The sequence below is a fragment of the Ursus maritimus genome, unplaced genomic scaffold, assembly GCF_017311325.1.
Source record: "Ursus maritimus isolate PB19 unplaced genomic scaffold, ASM1731132v1 scaffold_1, whole genome shotgun sequence".
NCBI lineage: Eukaryota > Metazoa > Chordata > Mammalia > Carnivora > Ursidae > Ursus > Ursus maritimus.
In genome coordinates, this window is record NW_024423343.1 from 23,203,156 (window position 1) to 23,223,973 (window position 20,818).

Sequence of the window (20,818 nt, forward strand, 5' to 3'; positions counted from 1 at the left end):
ATTCGCGAGTTTCTTCCAGCAGGAACACAGCAGCCTAACACTCTAAAGGCAAAGTCTTTTCGGCGGGTAGCTGATAGGACGGGTGCCGGAGACGCCACCTTGAGGTCCACCAGGCGTGCTGGGCGGCTGTGCGGCCACAACCCACATAGGGGCGCCCGCGATGGGAAGCCCGCGCCTCGCCCCCAACCCCGTTACCAAGGGGACGCCTGAGCCCGCGCCTACACGTAAGGATACGCTCCAGGTAGGGCGCCTCGGCAGCCACCGCCTCCGCGGTGTCCCCGCAGCCGTCAAGTCCATGCCCAACGCTTCTTCCAGAACCCGCAGGGCGGAGGCGGGCATCCTTCCTTAGCAGCCATCGGAGGCGCTCCCAGGGCCCCGGGCAGCTGGTGCTCCCTGAGAGCAAACGCGAAGACGCCTGCCGGCAACCGCACGCAGCTCTCGCGAGAGTTTGACACTGCTCTCACGAGGCAACTCCGCGCTCGGAAGAGCTGCCCCAGCCCTAAAGCGTTGGTGCCCTCTGACTATTCGCGGTTACCACGGTAACGCCTTTGCCTAGTTACCCTGGGACGCAGTTCCTGGAGTGTTTGATAGAAGAAGCAATGAATCATCGAACTTTACATCAGAAACCAGGGATGTACTGTATGGTGACTAACATAATATAATAAAAAAAATTTAAAAAAAAAGAAGCAAGAAACGCTGGGCTTGGATTATATACACTTTCTTGCCGAACCAGCCTTTTTTTTTTTTTCCGTTTCGACCCTAGCATTTCTTTCTCACTTCATTTTCTTCCCTAAATTGCTTTTCTGTTGGTTCTTACATGCCCATCATCAGCCCTTAATTTTAGATGTGTGGAGACCCCCAATTGTCCCCAGGGAAGACTCCTAGAAAAGAGAAAGAACTTCAGTGCCAGGGGGGGAAAAAAGTTATAGAAATCATTACTGAGAGAAGGACTCAAAGGAACTAACCTCAGTCGTTTAGCAATAAAGACCTAGGGTAGTCACCTTAGTCGATTTCCTTCTTGGGGTCCTTTAAAATAATTATCTGGACATTTGTTTTGACTTTGATATCATACACTGGGGCTTGGAAGAGTATCTGTGGTATTGACTCTTGGCAAGAGAAAGACACTTTCATAAGAACTATGAGGTACAAATGGTCCTAACACAATATGTTATAAATGATATTTGCCCAATCATGTGCACTCCTTTTGCAATGACAGACTCGTCCTCAGGTTTGTATTGTGTATGTATCAGAAGCATCTGCTGGGCCTTTTTCTTTGCAGATTCTTTTCCATTCTATGTTTCTTGATGAAAACTGGATGCCATTTGTAAGTAAAATGAGGTTAATAATATTATCCACCACAAAGCATTGTTACAAGGGGTAAAATATAAAGAATTAAGAACTTACCAGGCACAAAGTAGACACTAAGAAACAGATGTTTTTTTTTTCTATTGAAGTTAATTGCTTAGTTTTGTTATGTTTTTAGAATAACTAAGGGTCACAATTAGTCATAATACTCCCTCGTTTCTCATACCTGTTATTTTAATAACTTACTCTTTATCCTTGATGTCTCACATCAAGCATATCTTCGATGTTCATTAAATGCAAGAAACAGTTATAAGGGGCTGAAAATACAGGAGAGGAGCTCTGAAATTGGGGAATCTGCTTCTTTTATAGAAAGTCTGCTCTTTGTTCCAAAGGGAGGCATTACCTCATACCCTCAAGTTTGTCTTCTGTAAACACTTGCCTGAAAAATGGCCTGGGTAAAGAGTGGTCAGGGCTTTGCACACCCAACAAGGCGTGAAGGAGCATGAAAGAGCCAGGAAGGAAGGTCTCTCTGAACAATTAATGTTTACTTTGATTTGTGTGTGTGCGTATTACATTGGCTGTTGGCTGTCGTTCTCTTTCTTAGCTTTTAGATGTAATATGTATATCATGTTCTACAGAAGTTTTGAATCCTGGATCTTCTGTATGATCTTAATTAACTTAAGCTCTTTGAGCCTTAGTTTCCTCTTCTTTAAAACAGATATTTTAGTACCTATATTACTAAAATATAAATAGTGAATGAAATGTCTTCTTTGGGAAAATGTCTATTCACCTCTTCTGCCCATTTTTTAATTGGATTATTCATTTTTGGGGTGTTGAATTGTATAAGTTCTGTATATATTTTGAACTAGCCATTTATCAGATATGTCATTTGCAAATATCTTCTCCCATCCCATAGGTAGTTTTCTTGTTGTTGATGGTTTCCTTCACTGTGCAGAAGTTTTTCATTTTGATGAAGTTCCAATAGTTTATTTTTGCTTTTGTTTCCCTGGCCTCAAGAGACCTCCCTCGAAGGAAGTTGCTACGATCCATGTCAAAGATGTTACTGCCTGTGTTCTCCTCTAGGATTTTTATGGTTTCAGGTCTCACGGTTAAATCTTTCATCCACTTTGAATTTATTTTTGTGTATAGTGTAAGAAAGTGGTCCAGTTTCATTCTTTTGCATACTGCTGTCCAATTATCCCAACACCAATTGTTGAAGAGACTGTTTTCTTCCCATCGAAATTGTTCCCTGCTTTGTTGAAGATTAGTTGACTATAGAGTTTTGGGTTCCTTTCTCTGTTTTCTCTTCTGTTCTTTGATCTATGTGTCTGTTTTTATGCCAGTACCATACTGTTTTGATCACTACAACTTTGTCATATAACTTGAAGTCCAGAATTGTGATGCCTCCAGCTTTGCTTGTCTTTTTCAAGGTTGCTTTGACTATTTGGAATCTTTTGCACTTCCATACAAATTTTCGGTTTGTTCTAGCTCTGTGAAAAATAAAAAAATAATACAAGAAACAACAGTTGCTGATGAGGATGTGGAGAAAGGGAGCCCTCTTGCACTGTTGGTGGGAATGCAAACTGGTACAGTCACCCCAGAAAACGGTATAAAGGTTCCTCAAAAAAGTTAAAAATAGAACTACCCTATGATCCAGAAATCACACTACAAGGTATTTACTCAAAGAACACAAAAATACTAATTCAAAGAGATACATGCACCCCAATGTTTATAGCAGCATTATCTACAATGACCAAATTAGGAAAACAACTTCGACTGATGAATGGATAAAAAGATGTGGTATAGACATACAATGGAATATTACTTAGCCATAAAAGAGAATGAAATCTTTCCATTTGCAATGACATGGATGGAGCTAGAAAGTATTATGCTAAGCAAAATAAGTCAAAGAAACACAAATACCATATGATTTCACTCATATGTGGAATTCAAGAAACAAAACAAACACAAAAAGGGGGAAAAAAGAGAGAGGAAGGCAAACCAAGAAATAGACTCTCAGCTATAGAGAGCAAACTGATTTACCAGATGGTAGTAGGTGGATGGATGGGTTAAACAGGTGATGCTCATCACAACAAGTGCCGTATGGAAGTGTTGAATCACTATATTGTACACCTGAAACTAATATTGCACTGTGTTAACTGGAATTTAAAGAAAAACTTTTTAAAAATACAAAATAGTAAATGAAATGGAATATATAAAAAGCACTTATCACCATATCTAGTATATCAAATATTTTCAAAAAATAATTGTTAATAAAATTGACTTAAAATGTTGAGTGATAAGCTGATCCCAAATTAGATATTATATTTGTAAGAAACTTACACATATAGGAAAATTTTTAAGACAAAACTTAAATGTTTTTAGAAACATGCAGCTTCGGTGGCTCAGTCAGTTAAGCGTCTGCCTTCTGCTCAGGTCATGATCCCAGGGTCCTGCGATCCAGTCCCACATCTCACATCTGGCACCCTGCTCAGCCGAGAGCCTGCTTCTCCCTCTGCCTGCCCCTCCTCCAGCTTGTGCATGCACGTTTTCTCTCTCTGTCAAATAAATAAATAAAATCTTAAAAAAAAAACTTTTATAAAAACATGCAGCACTCAAAAAAGGGGGAGATTTTAATAGAGTCATAAGAAAATAAAAATAAATAATGGCCATTATCCACCATTTCAGGTAGAGGAGAACTGGGAAAGATTCTTGTCAAAGAGCTTTAAAAAAAAAAAAAAGTATCGTAACTCAAAGAAATATCATCACTGCACTCCTCAAAAAAAATTTTTTTTTAAATCTGGAAGTCTAATTCTCTAAAAATTCCAAATAACCAAAGTTTTACTTCAGAGTTCCCAGTTTGATTATATCAGTTTCATGGATTTTAAATTGAGAAGTCACCCGAGATATTTTTGGTTCAACTGTAATTTGAACACATTTCACAGGGACCTAAGCTACAGTACATTTAAAAGTTAAAATTAGAAGCATCTTGGGGCGCCTGGGTGGCACAGCGGTTAAGCGTCTGCCTTCGGCTCAGGGCGTGATCCTGGCGTTCTGGGATCGAGCCCCACATCAGGCTCCTCGCTATGAGCCTGCTTCTTCCTCTCCCACTCCCCCTGCTTGTGTTCCCTCTCTCGCTGGCTGTCTCTATCTCTGTCGAATAAATAAATAAAATCTTTAAAAAAAAAAAATTAGAAGCATCTTTAATATTTTATTTTTTAACCTTTAGATCTCTATGATAAATGTGTAATTTGTTAAAGAAATGAAATAAAAGCAAAAATAATTTTAACAAATATAAACACAACTAATATGTGCCTTCGAATAAAAAACAGGGTACAAACTTTTGTGGTGACTGCTAATATCTTAAAACTAGTCTGTCTTTGCAAGGGATGACTTTTAAAATATTTTTACATTGGAATTATTGTTCTGTTAGTTGCTGGTTTAATTTAAAAAGAGTGTGAATGCCTTGCTAAGAAAAAACAAAAACTTCAGATCATAGTAGTGGTTTCAGTTATAATGCTCTCCTACAGTCCTGCTATCATGTAGTCTTTCTATTCTATAGTCCTTCTTTTTTAAAAGTATTTTACAAGCTTCCTTGAAGTGGAGAAAAAGAAAGTAGCTTCACATTTTGATGAATGAATGGCAGGCTCTCTAGTTTCCTCTTGAATACGTTCCTGAAAAAGGTAAATAAAGAAAACCAGTGGAGACAGTCAATATAAAGCAGCAAGTACAAAGGACAACAGATTTTATTTGATCTCAGCCTAAATGCTCCATTTTTGTAAAAGTGAAATTATTTTTAAAAGCAAAACCAAGAAGTAATTTGACAATGGATTTACTCTCCCCATTTGCAGTTTCAAAGCAGAAAATATTCATATGCAAAAATATAGTAAAATACATTCAATTTTCACAAGTATGAGTGTTAATTTGCTTCTAATAGAGCCCAAGCCATTTACTGATGCATCTCTTTACAAAAGTAACTATTTCATTTTCTTTCAAAACTTCAGTAAGTGGTAGCCAGTTTTAGAATTTCAGAATTCATAAGAAGTAGTGATCATCGACTGTGGTGAAAATTATCATTTTTCAAGCATACATCTGTATTTTCCCTTTTTATACTATCAACCTTTTGAAAATCCACATCTCCTATACTCCTAGTTCAAGTAGGTCAAATAGGATCAATCCTCTGACTCAGGAATACATGACCCTGGCTTAACCTAGTAAGAATATTTCATTCCATTCGACTACAGTGATCAGTTTCTGAGTTGGCATGTGACCTAGAAGGACCCATTGATACATGATGGGAATTTGTTGGGAATTCTGGTAAAGAGACTCTTACTCTGTTCCTTGGGGCTAATGTTCCAGAGTTGCCACAGCTACCTTGTAAGTATGAAGAAAATTTCTGTCCAAAAATTGAGTCAACATGAAAAACAGAGAAAATCCAAGTCCAGGTAAAATCACCTGAACCTCTAGTACACACATATGTATTTCCTTGTTCTGACAGCTGAGAACCTAGAAACAACAACACCCCTATATAAATGAGCACATCCAGCACAAAACCTTGGTTTCTAATACCATTATCCAATAAAAGGGATGGCCATTGGAGACTCACCAAATCCAGGGCTGAGCTGAGAATGTATGTGATAAGCCTGGAGAATCTTAAAATAGCAGGAAATAAAAAAGTTTCCCATTACTAAAAACTTACAATAATAGAGTATATTAAAGAGAGACAGGAGCCAGTTGAAAGAGTTCCCCAAAACATGCAAAGCTAGAAAAATTTGAGTAACAAAATTAATAAAGTAGTATTGGAGTATAACCCAAAGTATAAAACAAATATTTATGAGTCCATTTGAGATAAATGATTACATACATAAATAAACAGAAGAGAATGGACACATCTCCTGTCAAGAATTCCAAATAGTATATGTAGATGTGCCACATTATGGGAGTGGAGCCTAATTCCCCACCCCTTAAGTGTGTACTGCACTTGATGACTTTCTCCCAAAGAATATAATATGGAAAGGGGGGAGTGGAAAGAGTAACTTTACAATGGAGAAACTTGGCAAACTACCTCAAAAACCCATGACCCCAGACTAACGATGAGAAAAACATGAGACAAAAATCAGTTAAGGGACATTCTACAAAATACCAGTACTCCCTAAAACAGTCAATATCATCAAAAACAAGGAAAATGTGAAAAACCATCACAGGCTTTGTGGTTAACTATAATGTAAGATCTTGGAACAACAACAACAAAAAAAATGGACCTTAGGTAAGTATTAAAGAAATCTGAATAGAGTATAGATGTCAGCTTATAATAACATATCAATATTGGTTCATTATACATGATAATTGCACCATATTCATGTAGGGTGGTAATAACAGAAAACTAGGTATGGGCATATGGGGACTTTCTATATTATCTTCACAACTTCTTGGTAAACCTAAAACTATTCTAAAATTAAAAGTTCATTTACAAAAATTACTCAAATCTTGATTCTAGTAATGCCCTAAACAAAACTTACCCCTTGACCTTTCTCTTACTTGAAAACATAAATTACTTTTGCTTAAGCAAATTTCTGTTGGGCTCTCTGTCACTTGCCATTCAACAAGACTCAGCTGATACATCTTTATTATTCACACTATTTAAAGATATACTTTACTGCTAGGGTTTTTTTTTTTTCTAAATGATGTCTGATATAACATATCTATGTACATTTAACACAGAGATGGAAGAAACACATTTTCTTCTCACACATGGTTGAAAACTGATTAGCTATTTTAGAAGTCCAGGGCACCCTCTTCTATCTCGTCTACTAGTCACGTACTACTTCATCCATGGACTGAAAAGAGAATAATAAAAAGAAGTGGCCAAGCTAAAGGCAACGGCAATGGCAGTGATTGGAAAGAGAGAAATTGTGCAGAGAACTGTGCAAGCTGAAAGTAGTAGTTGGAGAAGGGGTAGGAAGAAAAGGAAGTCCAGCATGGGAGACCACTGTGACAATTCCAGCAGCGAACATCAAATGCACATCTAATGCCCACAACAAACAATGGAGGCTTGCTGTAGAAATTCGTCTGTCCAATTTTCAGTGGAGTGTACAGCAATTTCCAAGACAGCCTTGTTAGATGGAGCTTTCTTTTAGACATTGGAAGTTTAAATTCACATTTCCATAACTAAAAGCAACAGAGAAGATTTATCTAAAGCATTTTGTAATCCCTGGTTGATTATAATATTTCTTAGCATTCCACAGTTATCCATGCCAGTAGAAATAATGAAGGAAGAGAAAGGAGAGGAGAGGAGAGGAGAGGAGGGGAAGAAAAAAAAGAAAGAAAGAAAGAAAGAAAGAAAGAAAGAAAGAAAGAAAGAAAGAAAAGAAAGAAAGAAAGAAAAAGAAAGAAAGAAAAGAAAAGAGGGAGAGGAAAGAATGAAAAGAAAACAAAACCTTCCCCTTAGACATATACCTACAGTGCTCAATTCTTTGGAGAAGATGGGAATTTTGTTTGAATTTTGTTTGAATTTTCCTTTTTTTTTTTTTTTTTTAAGATAACTCTTTTATTGTTTGTTCTTCCTCCAGTGGGAGAGTAGGGCTGGTAGTAGATAAGCATATTGTATTCAGAATGGTCACTTTTGGGGAATGTTGGGACAGAGAGTTGTGTCTCAAAAATTTTATCAAAGTCAGAGGGCTAAGTGTAAACTGAGTGTCCAGGGACAAGACATGGAGCCATGCAAATCACAGATTCAGGCAAAATGAGAGTAATGGATTAATGGTAGGTAATAGATAAAAATCCAAGATACATAGGTCAATTCCAAAAGAGTCAGATTTTAATTATTGTAGTGAAAAATGTTGTATATGTTATGGTAAATGAATTCTTCACTTCAATATCCATGTTTGTTTTAAACCCTACATCCCCCCTGCCAGCCCAGTTCTGTCATTTTTTGCTGTTTTGGTAAATACTTATTTCATGGTAAATAAGAATACTTATTTCATACCATTATTATAAGAATTTAGAGGAGCTTAATATGTATGAAGCACAATGCTTGGCATACTGTAAATAAACAATAAAAGATAGCAATTTCTAACTGATTAATTGCATTTTACTCATTGAACACACCTACATTAGAGAACTATTTTGTGCCAGGCACAACACTAAACTAAAGAGGAGATATAAAAATACACATATTTATTCTATGCTGCAGAAATATTAGCATTGCAAATATCTATTTTTTAATCTAGATTTTTTTGGTGTTGATAATAAATTGACCTAAGTTCCAGACGCACCTTCCTCCAACCTCACACAGACACATCATGATTTTGAGCACTTACATATTTTGTTTTTCTTATCAATAATTTGAAAATTAATCAGGCACAGGGAAGTGCTTCTAAAGCTTTAGTAATATCTGCAGGAGAAAAATAATCTATGTTTTACAAAAGTATCAGAGGGACTTCAATAACAGTTTCTTGATGACAAAATAAAGCAGGAGAAATGGGATCTAGGTAAGGATAGCAACAATTAAGGTACCAATGATTAAGGCTCTAATTTTCTGTATTTTAAGTAGAAATCTATGGAAACTGACATCCTGCCAGTATTCCCTAACATTTCTCTTGCATTTACAGAATATTATTTTTAAATTCTTTTTTTTTATAGGAGAATCTCATTTGAGAGACCCGCTTTTTTTTTTTAAAGATTTTATTTATTTATTTGACAGAGAGAGAGACAGCCAGCAAGAGAGGGAACACAAGCAGAGGGAGTGGGAGAGGGAGAAGCAGGCTCCCAGCAGAGCAGGGATCCCAATGTGGGGCTCGATCCCAGGATCCTGGGATCACACCATCGGAGGAGCCTGATGCGGGGCTGGATCCCAGAACGCTGGGATCATGCCCTGAGCCTAAGGCAGACGCTTAACAACTGAGCCACCCAGGCGCCCCTATTTTTAAATTCTTTAATAACTTCAATATCCAGAAAAAGTTTACTTATGTAAATCTACGCATTAATCACCATTTTTTCACATTTATATACTTTAAAGAGTCAATGCCTTGAAATAATTTTTTGTTTTTACATAGAAACATTTGAAATATTAAAACAAATAGAATATAAAGTATTCATATGACTGAACTTAGCAGCAAGAGAACATTAAGTAGGGTCCATTGTTCCCAGATGAAAATTATTACTAGATGATCAAGAATTCTTAATAAACATCAGAATGTCCAATGGTTAACTGGATTGTATATCTGAATTTAGAAGGAAGTAAATATTTTATTTTCTAAGAAACTTCAGTACTGAAAAAAATCTTTTCAATAAGATTATTCACAATTTTGGTTTCTGAGAGTAAAAAGTAATCTGGAAAATATTTTTGAAAATCCCTCTTCCTATGTGGTTTTATGACTGTGAAGGCCATTGAGCCCACCACCACCCAAAGCACTCTCAACCATTAATTTTCATTCCCTGACAAGTAGTGAACTATAGTGTCTTTTTATGTTTGTTGTCATTTCAACTCATGATCTTGTAAAGTGTCTTTTATCGTTTTCTTCTTTTCTATATTTTTTGGCAATTTGTTAGAGCTGTTTGTAATTATTGATATTTAGTCTATAAATTCTATTATAAATATTTGTCCACATTTATTATTTTGTTATTAACTTTATATTTTGAAATGAAAAACTTTCAATTTTCCTGTAGTTAGTTATGGTTATATTTTCTTTTATGTCTTCTGGGTATACAGTCTTGATTAAGAATATTTTGCCAAATCTTAGATATTGTAAACACTCTCCTAAATACTAAAAACTCTTAATGTTCTTACTTTTTATTTTCCATATTAGTCTTTAATTTATCTGTGGTTTATTTTTGTGTAGGAGATAAAATAGATTCCTACCTAGTGGCTAGTCAATAATACCAGAATTTTTAAAGTAATTTCTCCTTTCACATTGAATATATTATCATTTTATATATTAAATTCTCATTTATACTGAGATTTATTTGTGAAATATTTATTCTATTCTTGTAACCTTTTTTTTTTTCTTCTATACCAATGCTGTACTGATTTGTTTTTAGTGGTTTTTTTCAGATATAGCATTTGGGTATCTAGAACATCAAGACCCCTTTCCTATACCTCTTTTTTCTTAGCTAATTTCAGGCAATAAACACTCATATTATTTATACATGCCTCCTCCCTCCCCAAAAAACCCACCTTTAAATGCTAACAAGAAGTATTGATTTCCTAATAATATCTTCCTAAGAACACAGTACGCTTTTCCATTTGCTCAATTTTGTTTTATGTCCTTCAATAAGATTTTATATTTTTATATCATGAACTATTCCAAAGGTATATAAAGTATGATAAATTATTTACTATGTACATTTTACAGATTAAAGGATTCTTTCACATAAGAAAATATTTTATATAAAACAACTCACAGTTATGAGGAGTTCCTTGATTTAAACCACTTCATTTTGTCTTGCGAAGGATTGTCTACAATTTCATTTTATTTGATTTATCTAATAGTTATGGAATTTAATCAATGTTTTCTACAAACTATTTTCAGATAAAATTCTATTTAATATTTTTTCTGTTCTAACTCATTTTTGATAAATATACCTGTATCGATTGCTTCGTCTTGATATATTGCACCACAAAATATCAAAAAATCAAGGAAATGTACATTCAAATAAATGATTTAATAGTTTAACATCCAAATTAATGATTTTGTAGTTTAACATCCAAATTGATTCAGGCTGGATTATTGCAAATTACCTTTTCTTCCTACAGGCTCCTATTCACCTTCAATTCTTTCTTTCCTTTCTTTGCCTTCTTAATATTCAAATTTCAGATTATTTTAAACTCTGTATGTGACTTTTTTTGGTCTTCAGAAGAAAGTAGAGTCAAAAATATAATATTCAATGCAACACATATTTATTGATTTCTTCCATGCACAATGATCAGTATTAGGCATCAGATATAAGACTGGAATAGAGATTCAAAAATATATAGCACGTGGTTCCTTATTCCGAGAAGTTTACAATCTAATAGATAATTCTACTTTGAAAAATTGTTTAAGAAAAAATGACTGTTCCAGAAATATATAGCAGCATAAAATTAGAAAATGTTACCAAAATAATGAGATGGGGGAGAAGACATAACTTAGGTTAAGAATAAAACGAAGACTAACAAAAAGAAAAAAAATCCAAATAATGAAAAAAGGAAAAGTGGATTCTATGATACATAATGGTGTGTGACAATATAGAATACATCTTAAAAATAAGTTTTAAAAATTTATGGTGTCAGGGCACCTGGGTGGCTCAGATGGTTAAGTGTCTGCCTTTGGCTCGGGTCATGATCTCTGGGTCCTGGGATCAAGCCCTATGTTGGGCTCCCTGCTCAGTGGGGAGTCTGCTTCTCCCTCTGCCTCTTCCCACTGCTCATGTTCACTTGTGCGCGTGCGCTCTCTCTCTCTCCTCTTTCTCTAATGAATAAATTTTAAAACTTAAAAAAAAAGTTTCTGGTGTCATAGTTGACTTTCTATTTAAAACTATGAATTGATCATATAATTTCAAGGTATAAAACCATCATCTTTCTTGCAAGTGGTTCTCTAAGCTTAGCGCTCAAACCAGCAACAGCGGCAGCAGCAGTAGCATTTGGGAACCTGTTAGAAATGTGAATTCTAGGGCCTAACACAAACTTATTGAATCAGAATCTGTGAGGTGAGGTCAGTAATCTGTGGTTTAACAAGCTTCCCAGACGATTTTAATGGACACTAAAGTTTAAGAACAGCTGCCCTACCACATTTTTCAACTAGTTTCCAATAGGTGTCTTCAATGCATCTGGATGTAAAAAATGCAAAAATTGGTGCTTGTAAACAGGTGTTTGGTACAGTGCTTTCTTGTTTTTTCTGGCCAGTCATTAATTAGTTGATGAAGTGACCAGCATGTTCAGGATAGCTCCCTATTAAATTTTGATCTCTGGATAATCTACCCCAACTGCTACGTCCTAATCACAAAAATTTTTCCCAGTAGATAACTATGCCCATTGTTACTTTAATTACTACCCAGAAAGGGTCAGATGACATTACCTACAAAGTGAGACAATGACATTAATTCCATGTCCAAAATGGTTATTGTTTACAGTGCTCTGGGGAGTACCTGTCAGAGAGACAAATGGCAATGGTAGTCTATAAACACACTCACCCACACACAGAGAATGCATTTCAATAGCCTTGGATTACACTTCCCAAAGAGCTGGGAACCTAAGCAACTCAAATAAGAGAACCAATGAATCCCAAACAATGCTTTTCCTACTGAAAGGATGCACATAATTGCAGAGGGAATATTTGAACTGATTTCATCCTGAAAATTTTCAGGAGTGTTAAGTAAAATAATACAAACTTTAAGGCTGAAAAACAATTTACATATTTTAAATAAATACATATTTTTAAATAAAAATATAGGCATATATGTCTCTTAACCAAACCATGAACTTTATCATCTGTGTTAGAGCTTCATTGTCATCACCTGGCAGATGAAGAGGGACAAAGGCAAATGAAGATATAGAAACAACTTTTTGAATTGGCATTTAATGCCTGACGGTGTCATAATATGCAAGAAATTGAAGAAAAACCCAAGACCAAGAAGAGAATATTAGTGACTGCAGCATAGTCATAAATAGTACAAGCTCTGAAGCAATCATTTACCAACAGGGTAACACTGGAAAAGTTACTTAACACTTATGAGTCTCAATTACTCGTCCATAAAACGGGATTATAAAATAATTTATATGGAGCTATAGCAAAGTTTCTGGAACATTATAAGAGCTCAGAAAATCTTATATATTACTAACTTTTTTTATAGACTAATCTAAGACAGGTATTCCTCCCGGGGCTTAGCAGATCTGCCAAATTTCAGCTACAAGGTGCAATGATAAAGCAGAGCAAATTTCCTCTGAAACACTCCCAGATGTCTCCTGCTAGATTTCTGTAGCCCTAGAGTTTCTCTTTCAACTTCTTGGGGAATTGAGCAAGCAAGAACGGGAAGCCTGAGGGCATTGGTTCTCAAAGTGTGTGCCAGCCAAAGTAAATTTCGCTAACATGATTCCTTTATTTCTATTTATACCTACTCTAAAATAGAAGATAATTCTCCCCAATAGAGCTAAAACCTCAGTAAGGAAATATTCTAACAGGTGATCGAGGGAAGTGAGAGTAACACAACTTCTCAAATAAACATCTCCAAATTTAGTGAAATTAAATGACAGTGAATTAGCAAATACAGTGAGTTTAACCTGGATTTCATCACACTGGAAATATGTGAAAATATTTGGTTATCTAATCACAAATTAGAAATGTGAATTATAATGTTGCAGCTAATCAACTCATAGTCTTGAGTTCCTGAAACCACAGGAAGGATCCATTTTGCTTTCTGATAGTCATAAGCTAAAAACAGAATTATTTCTACATAATTTCATTTTGATATTTAAATAAATGTGTATACACAAACAGTATTTGTTATGAAAAGGACAGTATATACTTATAGGAAGAAAAAGATTTAGTATGACACCACCCAAAAATGGGAATTAGTGATTAATTTTGTAGACGTTAGTATATTGTTTCATTTATTTTAAAGCGTATTTACTCTCAAACTAATTCAACAGTATACCTATAGAGCTACTGAACTGGAGCTTATTAGGTTATTATTCAGCCTGTCAGAAAATATTTAATAATTGTAGAAAATTCAAAAAACTAAATCAATTGCCCAAACCATTGTTAATTGAAACAGACAAGTCAAAAAATAAATCAGCATTATGTCAAAACATATCAACACTGCTTTTGATTGATGAATTTTTCCTTTTGACATAGCCATCATTATTGTGTAGGAAATTTCCATTTGTAAATTCAAAAATATAACTTCTTCCCTTTCCCATTCATCTCATCTATCATCTGTTTGAAAGTACAAATTTTCTAGTTACCTATTCTTTCATCCATTTCATATTCATCTTCATGGGCTAAGTTAAGCAGAAAAGAGTATGAGCTCTCACTATTGAAAAGCTTCTAATAAGTTGTATAAACCCCCTAATTATATCACATGTAAAATATTTTGCAGCTGAGCTGCCAGCAACACCTGACTTGAAAGTTACCTTCTAATGTGACATCCATCCAAAGAGACTAGATTATTTTCCGCTAAGGCTATGGAGTCATTACAATGGAAGCACAAAATGTAATCAATCTATATCTTATTTATAAGAAATGAAAGTATCTGACTTGGAAGAAAAAATCTCTTTCAATTGAATTTATTTCCACACCAAAAACAGATTAAATCAAAAGTGGAACATTTTCCTATTTAGAGTTAACCTTTGCTCAGTGACTCACATATAAGATCTTCCTGATATATTTGAAATAATGAGTTTTGAAAGGAAAAGAGGAGGGTATAAAAATAACACTGATGATGAAACTAAAAGACAGCGCTTAATTCTTGCCAGTGTGAAAATATTACTTGTTTAAAAAATAGTCAAGGAATATATGTTATAAATCAAACATTGGATTAATGAAATTTGGTGTTAAGCTAAGAGAAAGCAAACCAGAAAACATTAGAGTATATTTCAAAAAGCTAGGTATTATAAAGCCCTAACTATCTGGAACTCTTTGAATGCTTTATTATTTTGGACCCTCAGATTTTACAGGCATATAATGTTTTACCTCTGAAAGTTAAAGAAAAAAATTTTGGTACATAACTGTTTCAAATAGGTATTGTGCATTTCTCTGAATCCTTTAATAAAGAATTTTGCCAAATCTCTAAGTCAGCTTCCAGATGATGGAACATCATTATTCTGAACATCTGCTACTTCACTATCTGTAAATCTAGGGCATGTAAGACTGACCTATTTTAAATGTCTCTAGACTTTGTACTTTGTAGTCCTACAACAGCTTTCAGTAGTATTGTGGTTTCCTCCTTTGAGGATAAACTGCTCTCTCCTACGTGCTATCAGCATGTCTACATAAAGTATCATTCTAGAGTTTATTTTGTTTTCTCTATCTGCAGAGGACCTGACAGAATTGTGTGCAAAATAATAATAAACATCTTTTGAAAGACCAATGAAACAATGTGGCATTAAGCTAGGTGCTATTTCTTTAGCAGGAGGCCATCTTTATTTACCACTTAGTAGAGGATAAAATTTCTATTTGGGTTAGATAATAATGTGAACCAGTAAATTCCAAATAGGTATTGCCTTTTTAGGAAAATACAATTAGCATCAGAAAAATAATATATTTAGATTAAGACTCTTAATGTAGACTAATTTATACAACAACAACAACAACAAAACCCTTTAAAGGATAAATCATACCAGTGTTTTAAAGGCACTTATAAACAAAAATAAAACAATAAAAAAATCGTATTTAAATTATGTTACGATTTATGCACTTGAGAGAGATTGAGAACAAATAAATTGTTCTAGTAATTTTTTATGTATGTTTGATCTCAGAATCTTAAAATTATAGTTTTAGGCATGGAAACTTCAAAGATAATCTCTTCCTTCCTTTCTTTCATAGATGTCAGCCTGATGCATTGATCAAAGTGTAAGTTAATGGTGGAGCAGAGTACTGGAAGCCAATAAACTTACATCTAGGTTTTTGCTCTTCTTATTAATGTATATATTAATTAATGCTCAACAGAATAATCCTAATTGCGTCAACTGTCAATTCTCACATGAAGACAATAAATAAATAAATAAATAAATAAATAAATAAATAAATACCAAAGCTGTTGACAAGCAAAATGAAGTGCATTAAATTTACTTCAGCAAGGGATACTATCATCTTGATTGTCTTACTAATATTTCAAAGTAAGGGGATAGGGAAGAATATTTACAGAGTTTTGGAGTTTTCTATGTAGTTATTTAAGGTGAGTCTTTCAAGGCAGGGGGATCTAATTAGAATTGGACAAAGTTAGTGCCTTAATAGTTTAGGGTCTGAGATGAGAGTCTTAAGGTAAGTCTTAAGAAACTAATTGATGTTCTAAGAAGTGAGTCCTTTATTCAGGTGAGCAGGCTGGTATTCTGACGAGTTATTTGTCCAGATAAGAAACTGTCAAGAAAAATGCTTTGCAAGTATGTTTTAAAGCAAACAACCAAGATGTTTATTGGTTTGGAGTCTGATTTAAAATTTCCTGGCTCGAAGTAAAGTAATGTTGACATAGGTAGTCTCACATTACTTTCTGAGATTTGGTCTGAGCTCAGGAAGATTACTTACTCAGTTAGTGTCTCGTTTTTCTCATTAGCGAAACGAAGCCCAAGCTCTAACTGGGCTGTCAGAACATCTTGAACTCTTTATCTGTCAGCTATCATCACAAAATTGAGGCCTTACAAGCCCCTCCAACTCAGGAGCAAACAACATTAAGACTTTTTTTCTTGCTTATGCATTTGTGAGCCAACTGAGGTTCAGCTGATCTAGGCTCAGCTCACTTAAGCTCGACTCCAAAGTTGGGGTTGAATCCAAGTATTTTCTAGGTGTCCTCTTTGACAAGATGCTACATAAAGCATGCTCTTCTCTTGGTAAAAAGAAAGAACATAAGAGGGCAAAGTCAACCTCTCAAGCACATTTCAAGTCTTTGCACGTGTTTGTAGTGTAAACCCTGATGGTTGGGTTTTCTCTTTTTTGTAATGTAAGTGCCTGACTTAAGTTTCGATTGCCAAGGCACCCACTTCAAAGATGGCCGTCTCCAATATACACATCACCAGCCACATGACTATGTAAAGAACCAGGCGGTCCACCTGCTCCCCTAAGACTCCCTTGTTTTAGAGCTCTTGGTTGGTTTCAATAACTGACCACTGGACCACTTGTTTTATCTCTTCCTGTGCTTTAAATGCTCACTGTTTTAAATTTACCAATACAGAGTGAGCCCCCAAACCCTGGGACCCCACCCTCAACCTCAATAAAAGCAGAATTCCAAGCCCACTCTCTTTTTCGTTCTCTCTCTCCCTTGACCTCGTTGTACAGCACCAGGACTTGTAAACTTTTTTCGGAAAGTTCCCTGATGGCAATTGCTGAGGGTGCCTTATAATCCTAAGGACCACAAAGGCCAGCCCAGGCACAGCATTGGTTGGCGCATAACAATGTCACATCTCTTAAAATCCCCATTGACCAAAGTAAAACTCAAAAATCCAACCCAAAAATCTATCCAAACTGGAGTCCAAAAATCAAGTAAAAAAAAATCACCTGTCATGAGACCATATAAGGGATTGAAGAATGGGGACCCAATTCAACCCACTAAATCTTTTGAAAGAAATATCCTTAAATTTGGCCTTTAACCAGCCTCAGTCAGAGATGCTTTGGCATATTAGAAAGCCTCTGTTCAGGCATAGAGAACCACTCAAATGTGATTAACATGGATAGTTTCTCTCCCACATCATTCTTTGTATCATTTCCACAAATCAGTTTCTAGCCTGTTAGAATTAGAACCTGATGAAATTTTTGGCATTGGGCCAATCAAGGAAAATAAAAAATACTGAAATACTGATTTCACATAAGATTGTTTCAATGTTAAATCACTTAAATGTACCCAATAAATCTATCCGCTTATAATGAGTATGTAAGAGTCTTATAGAGTTTATATAAGTCTATGAGACAAAACAGCCTCAGTGCCCCTTGATTATTCAGGTAGCCCCCAAAGAGCTATCACTGTTCAAATTATATTCTTCCTTCTTTCTTTCCAAGCTCTCAGTTGCTATTTCTAAAACTACAAGGTCCTTTTGCTCCCATGAGCATACACTACGTTTTTGGTATAACTATAACAAAACTAATGATTACAGGGTGAATTATGAACTACAAAATAATTACTTAAAATTCACATTAAAGTGCTTAATAATTCAAGTCAAAATTATCCAGGCAGTTATAGTTTGTTATTTTTAAAGAAGACAATCCTGAAATGGTATTGGCCATTAGTCCAAATGTTAGCCCCAGAAGGATGAAGGTGTGAAATTATCGTGCCCACATTCTACCTGTGGCCAAGATGCAGTCCTAATATAACCCCAGACCTGGTGATTAGAGTGTTCTTTTGATTTTTTAATAACAACAGCAATTTATTCACCCTAAATAATAAATAAATGGTAAGAATAGATAGGACAAACAATATTGCTGAGATGCAATCTCATATTAAGAAAATATTGTCAAGTTAAATTTTAATTCTAAAGTGTTCAACAGAAGCCATTAACTCTAGAAAACAATAAAATCGATATTCTCACATTTTACCAGCATCTTCTATACTTACAAAAATTACTCGTATGAAATGTGAAAACAGAGAAGTATGGTGAATCGCTACTACTTTTACCCTCTCTGTATTAACTATTATTTTTAAACCTTATACAATACTTCTATTAAATTATAATAATACTGATAACCGGTTTATTTATTTAAAATTATTATGACCACCTTCTGTATGACTGGTGGTATGCTAAGCATCAGAGATACAAAGTTAAAGAAAACTCAGTTTAGGAGTAACTGGAGTTTTACTGGAAAAGTGAACAGCCATGCTTCTTTTATTCACCCATGGTATGAGCACGCCCTGTGAAACCAAGACTCTACCAGGCACACAAACTATCCATGATAAGCGTCCAGGATTGCTGCTCTCTAGCAATCAATTGAGAGAATAACAATTAGAAAACACAGCAGAAAACAGATGCATAAAGTACAAACCAGATACTCTGGGGAATTCAGAGGATGAACTCATCAGGCTTCATGAAAGATCTACTTTTGAACTTGCCTTGAGGAATGTAAACTTATGGGAAAGGAAGGAAACCATTGCTGGTAAAGAAAACCACTTGGTTGAAACTGAATTAATAGAGAGTGTCTTAGTCCAACAGACTGCTGTCATAAAATAAGACAGACTGGGTGGTTTCTAAGTAACAGAAATTTATTTCTCACAGTTCTGCAAACTGGGGAAGTCCAAGATCACGGCTCCAGCATGGCTGTGTTCTGATGAGGGCCCTCCTCCTGGTCCGTGGCTGGTGCCTCTTAACTGTAGCCTCACATGGTGGAAGAGGCTAGAGATCTCTCTGGAGTCTCTTTCATAACATATTAATCCCATTCACGAGGGCTCAACCCTCCTGATTTAAGTACTTCTCAAACACCTATCTACTAATGTAATCACCTTTGAGGGGTAGGATTTCAACATATGAATTGAGGGTGGGAGGAGACAAACATGCAGCAATAGCAGAGAGGAAGAATTAAAAAGTTACGATAATAATTGCACTAAATACACAAGACAGTTCTTGTTATACACTTTCCATTCTCACAAACCAACCCCTTTCCACCTCACTGCTCACTGTTCTCCATACACTCCAAGTTAGAGAGTTGTTTCTTTGGTGGTTGGGGGTTGTGTTGGGGAAGTTGTCCACCCATCCCATCATTTATTCAATCCAGCTACAATGACCTTCGTCCTGTTCTGTGCACAAAGCCATCCCGTTCCTGCCTAAGGTCTTTGTACTGCTATGGCCTCCTCCTGGAAGTCTATAGGCTTTAAGGAGGAAAAGTAAAATTTCTACATTGATTATTGCTGGAAAATATTCCTTACAATTCTTTAGAAAACCTGAACTCTTTCTTTTCTTCTTGTTTCCTGTGCAACTGCCTTATTTTCTCTCCTCCTCCACCCTCCATTATCTTCCCCTATGGCAGCAGCAAAATAGTTAAAATGCATTTGCTTTAAACTAATGGAGTTGATGTTCCAGGGCTTCTCATTTGTATGTCACTTGCAAGGCCCTGAGAGACACCATAGGAATTATTTTCATTGGAGTAAATTTTTACAAACTTGGCGACAAAATAAGATGTTTTAACAACATCAACGAACACATCTGTTTCCACTCTAACATCCCACTTGTGATATTTCTGTCTTGTTGAAGATGCATTACAGGGGCCACTGGTACTTGGGGGATCCTACTAAGGGCAGGGGAAGTTGAGAATATATTTAGTTTGGGTAAAGTGGGCTATGTTTATATGGTCCACAGTCATTTCTGTGTATAATTAAGTTCTTGCTAGCCTCTCTAGTGTACTGTGCTTGCTGAATCCCCTGTTTACTCACTGAGGATTCTAACGGTAAAGTGAAAAGGCAGAGGTTTTATTTCTGTATGAATGCGTCCTATGGCACCAAGAATTGAAAGAACGTGTGGAGTGGAAGAAGAAAAAACTTTGAAATGTGTGGATCTAGAAGCAAATCTGTGGAAAATCCTTCCAATAATCACATCTGTAAAAATCGTGAGCAAAAGATTCAGTTCTCGTGGCTGACTAGTCAAAACAGAAATGTCCTCAAGAATCAATTCAATAATGCAACATTTACTATTATTAATTACTATTTTTTTAAAGATTTTTTATTTATTTATTCGACAGAGATAGAGACAGCCAGCGAGAGAGGGAACACAAGCAGGGGGAGTGGGAGAGGAAGAAGCAGGCTCATAGTGGAGGAGCCTGATGTGGGGCTCCATCCCACAACGCCGGGATCACGCCCTGAGCCGAAGGCAGACGCTTAACCGCTGTGCCACCCAGGCGCCCCTACT